This window comes from Aegilops tauschii, chromosome 6 (genome assembly GCF_002575655.3).
Source record: "Aegilops tauschii subsp. strangulata cultivar AL8/78 chromosome 6, Aet v6.0, whole genome shotgun sequence".
In the NCBI taxonomy this organism is placed as follows: Eukaryota; Viridiplantae; Streptophyta; class Magnoliopsida; order Poales; family Poaceae; genus Aegilops; species Aegilops tauschii.
The window spans coordinates 330,255,733-330,263,073 of record NC_053040.3 but is presented as its reverse complement, the minus strand read 5'-3'; positions in this window follow the sequence as shown (position 1 = coordinate 330,263,073).

The window sequence follows — 7,341 nt, the reverse complement described above, 5'->3', positions numbered from 1 at the left end:
GGCTGGGCCGAATTTGTTGGTAGTGCGTCAGATTAGAATGCTCGCCGAGCCATCGGGACCTGCGAAGGATATTATCGCGGCGATTATTTGTCGGGAGCAACTACTTGACACACTCTCAGCCACCGCCACGTGACGCGCTATGGGCGCTCTCTCCGGATTTTTTTTATTTTCCGCATGCTTTTTCGGTGTTTAAACTGGTTTTTTTGATTTTTTGGTTTTCTACCTGTCTTTCTTAGCTTTTGACAAAAAAGTTCAAAAAAAAGTTTTCACGCGAAAATACGCGTTCTTTTTCCTTTCGCGAGAGACATGGCCATGCCTCTCGGAAACGGGAAAAAAACGTTTTCTGTTTTTTTTCTTCTGCGAGAGATACGGTTTTGCTTCCGTGAGAGGCACGTTTGTGTTTTCGCGAGACGGAAACGAAAAAAATATGTTTTCTTTTTTTACCTTCCGCGAGAAGCACGGTTATGCTTTCAAGAGAGCCATGGTCGTGCCTCTCGAGAACGGAAAAAACGTGTTTTCTGTATTTTTTCCTTCCGCGAGAGGCATGATTTTGCTCACGCAAGAGGCATGGTTGTGCTCGGAAACAAAAAAAATGTGTTTTCCTTTTTTCCTTCCGCAAGAGGCACGGTTTTGCTCGCACGAGAGACACGGTTGTCCTTTCGCGAGAGGCACGACCGTGCCTCTTTCAGAAAGGGAAAAAACCATGCTCCCGGTTCGGTTTTTTCGTCCGGTTTCTTTTGCGAGAAAAATATTCGTCAAAATCTATCAACATGGGATCTAGTTTTGAAGATCTCGACGCGAGAAATCCAACGGTGAAAACGGTTCAAGATTTGAACGCACGGTTTAAGCGATAAAAGCGTTTTAAATAAACGAATCTATGAAAAAAAATAAAACTCACAGGTTGCGACAAGCGGCGCACATGCAGCGCGTCACTTGTCACAACCTAGGGAGGTGCGAGGATCTTTGCAAGGAGTACTCCTCAATTAGTGATTTCGCTATTTGTCGCATTAAGCGAGCCCGATGAATTCTCTCGCGTAGAGCGGGAACAGTATCTGGCCGGCCCATACAACATGCAGATACTTCAAAAAAGGGGAAGGAATAAGAAATGAGGGCTTTGAGGGACTGAATCATGGTCTATCGGTTGCCGATGAGCGCTAGTAACCACTCAGTTCAAAATTGTTTCGTGATTCCCTAGTTGGGTGCCGCCTTCTTTAGGCGAACCGACCTGCTTTTCTATTGTTTTTTTCTTTTTTCTGTTTTTTCTGTTTTCATTGCTTTTTTATTGGTTTTCTTCCTTTTTTACCCGGTTTTCACTGGTTTTGTTGTTTTTCCTTTGTTCTTCTCTATTTTTTCTTTTGTTTTCTTTTCTCTTCTCCATTTTTTGTTTCATTTTCTTTTTTGCTTCTCCATTTTTTGTTTTTCATTTGTTTCTTCTTATGTTTGTTTTCGTTTCCACTCTACATTTTCGTACATATCAAAAACATTTTTTATAACAAGTGATCAACATTTTTGTATACATGTTCAGCATTGTCCGAATGCTATTTCAACATTTTTTTAAACTTGTTCAACATTTTCATAGTTATTCAAAAAAAGTACTTGATCAACATTTTTAATACTTATTCAAAATTTTCAAATACTTGTTCAACATTTCATATACTCGTTCAACATTTTTAATACCTATTCAACATTTTTTAAATACTTGTTCGACATTTTAATACTTATTTATTTTTTCAAATACTCGTTCAAATTTTTTCAAATTCTTATTCAACATTTTTAAATACTTTTTCAACATTTTTTAATACCTATTCAACATTTTGCAAATACTTGTTCAACTTTTTAAATACTTATTCAACATTTTTCAAATTCTTGTTCAACATTTTTCAAATTCTTTTTCGACACTTTTTAATACTTATTCAACATTTTTTCAAATGTGTTTTTGAAGAGTGTTTTTTGTAATCGTCGCTAGGTGGTCTACGGATCTGGATGTAATTTTTATTTCTGGTGTTCGTTGTACTGCCATGATTGAAGATGAATAGATTGAAAGTTTTTCCGCAAAAAAAGAAGACTGTTTTTTGTAGTATGTATATTTAGAATATTTTAAAGTATAAACAAAATTAAAAAGGAAAAAAAAGAAAATAGAGAAACAGGCTGGTGTTGCCCGCGCGGGTGGGCTGGCCCAAACGCTCACACGCTTCAGCGAGTCGGACGCCTCGACTCGCTGAACGCGGGGAATGCCCCCCCCCCCCCCCCCCCCCGCGCGGATATATCGGGCGCAGATATGCAAAATCATTGGTTAAGGTTACCCCTTGCAAAGGTAAGCTCCTACAGTTTCAGACGATAGGTGACGCTACATGTGCGTCATTTGTTGCAAGCTGGCAGTTTTTCTTTTTTTTTAGGTTCGTTTATTCGAAACGTTTTATCTCTTGAATTGTGCATCCAAATCCTAAATTGTTTTCACCAATGGATTTCTCACATCGAGTTCTTCGAAACTAGATTGTGTTAGTAGGTTGCGATGAACTTGTTTCAATTAAAAACAGATATAAAAAATGAAAACAAAAATACAAAATTTAAAGAAAACATTGCAACAAAAAAAGAATACAGAGAAAAATCGGAGCCCGGAAGCACATTTCTAGTTTTTCATTTATTTATTTTTTACCTTTTTTTAGAAGCATGGTTGTACTTCTCGCGGAAGCAAATCATTGTTTCCATGAGAAGCAATTTTGTGCTTCTCATGAAAATACCATTTTTTCGAGAAGCACTGGCGGAAGTAAATCTATGCTTCTCATGAAAGCATTTTTTTTACTTTTCAAGAAGCACATCGCTTCTCGCGGAAGTAAAACTTGTGATTATGTGCTTCTCGTGGAAGAAAAACTATGCTTACACAAGAAGCAATATATGTTTTTCGCGAGAAGTACATATGTGTTTCTCGCAGAAGCAAGACTGTGCTTCTCATGGAAGCACATATTCTTTCCTTTTGAAGAAGCACAACTCTGGTTCGTGAAAATATCTCTAAACTTAGGGCAAATTAGGCAAATCCAAAAAGCAAAAAAAATCATCTAAATCTCAAAAATGCGTACAAAAAAAATCAAAATCCAAAGGTAGTGTCAGCACCAGACACATGGTGGCGGCTACGCGCACCACTTGGCATTCTCCTAGGGGCACAAAAGTGAACTTTGTGGGAACCCCACAAGAGATAACTCCTAGTTAGTTGCTCTCGCAGATATGTGGTGAACCCCGCGCATGTCGCATCCCCCGCAATCGCTATGAGCGACATTGGGCTGGCCCAAGTTGTCATGTTCGGCATACTCTATGTCTCGGTTTTGGGAAGGTTCTAGAGCCTTACAAGTTCTATCTTTTTAATTTTTATTTTGTTTTTCCCTGGAGTTTTTTGTATTTTGGGTTTTCCTTCCCTTTTTCTTTTTTCTTCCATTTAATATTTTTTCAAATCGCGACCATCTTTTACATTCGTGACCATTTTGAAAATTGTTAATATTTTTTAAATCGCAAAAATTTTGAACTTTTTTTTAGAGAAATCATGACTGTTTTTTGAAATTCTAAAGTTTTTTCAATTCGTGGAAAGTTTGTACAAATTTGCAAACATTTTTTGAAATCATGAAAATGTTTTGAATTTGCAAACACTTTTGACAAATCTGTGTTAGATCACAATATTTTTTAAATTCATGAACATTTTAACAAACCCATGAACACTTTTTGAATTTGTGAAAAACCCGTGAACAATTGTACAAATATGGGTACAATTTTCAAATTTGTGAACATTGTTTTAATGTGCGTACATTTTAAAAACTTGTGAACTATTTTTAAAATTTGTGAACATTTTTTAAATTTTGGAATAGTATTTTGAAATTTAAAAATATTTTAAAACCCTGGGCACATTTTCATGAAGCAAAAAAAACTAGAAACTAAACAAAAAAACTAATAACTAAACAATAACTAAAAAGAGAAGCGTGCGCCCATAATGGGTCTGCCCCAAGCACGCGCATGGGGAGCGGTGGGTACGTGATTGATCGCTTTCCCCCGACCTATCTATGGACTAGGAGGTCCTTGATATATCAAACATTTTCCGAAATTCTGAATATTTTTGAACATTTTGTAAAATTGAAAGGTTTTGAAAAACACGACCATTTTTTCAAGTTTTGGACTTTTTGGAAAACACGCACATTTTGAAAAATTATCTGCTTTTTGAAAACATGAATATTTTTTCAAATTTGTGAACTTTATTGAAAAACTCAAACATTCTTTGCAGTTGTCAACATTTTCTATAAAGTCACGAACTATGTTGTCTGAATTTGTGAATTGTGGGAAAAGAACTCAAAGGGAGAAAAAATATAAAAAAGAAAAGGTAAAAAAGAAAACCAAAAAAGCTAGTGAAGAAAATAAAAGAAAAAATAAAACCGGTTCAGGAACCATCTAGAAGGTTCCCAAAACTCGTTGGCTCATACTATGTAATGCCCTCAAAGTTGGCCGTCCCGCTTCTAGTCATTCGCTTGTGTGACGCGCCCGCAATATGTGTCAAATAGGGTTTTCCCTCGCTGAGTGGTCGCCGAGGCGTCAGGAACCACGAGGGATATATCGAGCACTGATATGTATCACTTCACCCGAGACATATCGAGCGATCGCTCGACTTCACACGTCCCACTCACGCTGGATGCAGGCCGGCCCATTACTTCAGTTCGCTTATTCCTGTAGCCTAGCGTAGTATGATTTGTGGGTTTTTACTTTTATTTCCACCAACCCGAGAAATCCCCTAAAATGTTTGAAGATGCTCACAAATTTGAAAAGTTATCCATGAATTCAAAAAACAAATTTGGAAATTACATGAATTTGAAAAATGATTCAAAAGTTTAAAAAATATCTGTGAATTCAAAAAAGTTCACAGATTTAAAACATGATCATGAATTTATGAATGTTCATGGATTCAAAACAAGTTCGCGACTTTGGCAATGTTTGGAATTTGAAATTTGTTCATCAATTTATAAAAAAGAATTCAATTTTTTTATAAATTTCAAAACTGATCATGAACAAAAAAAGGTCACAAATTTGTGGAAATATTTGTGATTTTTCAAAAACAAATTAAAATTAAAATTCATTTAAAAATTGTTCGTCAATCTGAAAATGTTCAAGAATTCAAACACGAGACATTTACATTTTTCTCCCTAACTCAAACCCCACTACTGATATATATATTTTTCTACTCATTAAAAAAACAAATTAAAGAAACATGGATTTGAAAATTGTTTGTTAATCTGAAAGTGTTCAAGAATTCAAACAAGGGACATTTACATTTTTTCTCCCTGACTCATACCAACTACTGATATTTGCCAGTAATCTTTTGTTGTGCTCAAATTTTCCCCTAAAAAGCATTTTTAGGTCACATGCATGCCCTTCTGTCTAGTCAAAGTTGTTTGAGCGTTACTTCGCAAATTCATAACAAATTCGTATCAAATTAGAAAAATGCAAATAAGATATCAAAATGTTCAGAGAAACACCGCCTATATGTTCATCTCATTTGCATTCATGACAAAGCATTGTTTGAACCTGCTCAGGGTAAATAATATTAGTGATCTATTTAGTGGAGAATGCAAATGGATGTGTGTATAGTTGATGAATGTAAATGGCATGCACGTATATGTGATATTTTTCTATACATGTTGAAAACTTATTTGCAATTTTCTAAGTTCATATGAATTTGTTATGAAGTTTCGGAGTATAATGGTCAAACTACTTTGACTAGACGAAAGGGTAATTGGGTGACCTATAATGCTTTTTTGGAGGCAAATTTGAGCACAGCAAAAAAAGGGTAAATGTGAGTAGTGGGTTCGAGTCGGGAGCACAAATGCAATTGGCCCTTCAAACAATCTTCATGAAGGTAAGAAATGTTTGCGGATTAAAAAGTTCACAGATAAAAATCTATTCACGAATTTGAAACAACTAAGGAATTGAAAAAGAAAAAATAAAAATGAGAAAAAAAAGGGATGGGATAGAATAAGAAAGTAAAATCACCAAAAGAAAACCAGAAAAAATTGATAAAACAACACAAAAAACATTGGGCGAGAGGTTCCAGAAATTCCACAAAACCAGGTCCACGTGCTCCCGCTAGATCAGTTGGCCCGCCTCGACAAGCGATGCAGGTGATCGTGATAATAACGGTTGCAAAAGGCGATATACATGGCATTCATGGGAAATGTATCTTCGGTTATCCTACGGCTTAATGCTTGATCACCTAAGTCGGCGTGCCAATTAGAACAATTTTGGAAAGATTATGTAGACCGATATGGCAGCTTTTTGAACCTTCAGTGGGTTTTTTCTTTTTCTATGTTTTGTAATGATTTTTGGGTTTTCTTGTGTTTGCTTTGTTGGTTTTCATCGGATTTTTTCAGATTCTTTTGGGTTTTTTATTTGTTTTTTTTTTCTTTTTTGCACTTTTTTGTATTTTATTTTCTTCATTTTTTTCAATTACTTTGTCGCCTTTTTGAAATATACATGTTGAACTTTTTTGTATACACGATGAATGCACATTTTTCAAATACGTATCTCGAATGTTTTCTAAATACATGTTCAACATTAAATACACATTGAAGATCTTTTGAATGCATGTTGAATGATTTTTTTCAAATACGTCTTTTGCATATTTTTTAAATACATGATAAACAATGTTTCCAAAATTTGTATACAATTTTAATATTGTTTTGGTATACATTGAACATTTTTTCAAAAACATGATGAATATTTTTCAGATACATGTTTGAACACTTTTTGAATACATGTAAAACATTTTTCAAATACAAGTTGAACATTTTTTTAATACATGTGAAGCATATTTTTGAATGGTATGAACATTTCTTAAAACTTGTGTGAACCATTTTTTACACTGTATGAACATTTTTAAAAACTTGTGTGAAGCAACAACTTGATCACAATATCAAGGTATCATTGTTACCGGTTTTGTTCTTTCTTTATTTCCATAGTTCAGCATCTCCGTGATCATATCACGTTGTACCTGAGTACCTGACTAGACGATGATAGATATCGTAAAACCGAGAGGGACCAGAGAGTATCTCAGCATCGCGAGAGGAGCAAATCTTAATCTTAAGCCATCGGTCCCTATACATTCTTTTTGGTGTACCTGGAGTTGCAGTTAAGATCACCCTATTATAGGTGACCTCTCACAACCACAAAGTAAACCATCTGGCATGAAGGTATACGATGGTCTTGTGATATAAGGACGCGAGTATATGTTAACACTTTCATGATTACACTTATAACATTGTAACGGCGTGATCTTGAAGTATATCATTTAGTTCGGTTTGTCCAACACCATTG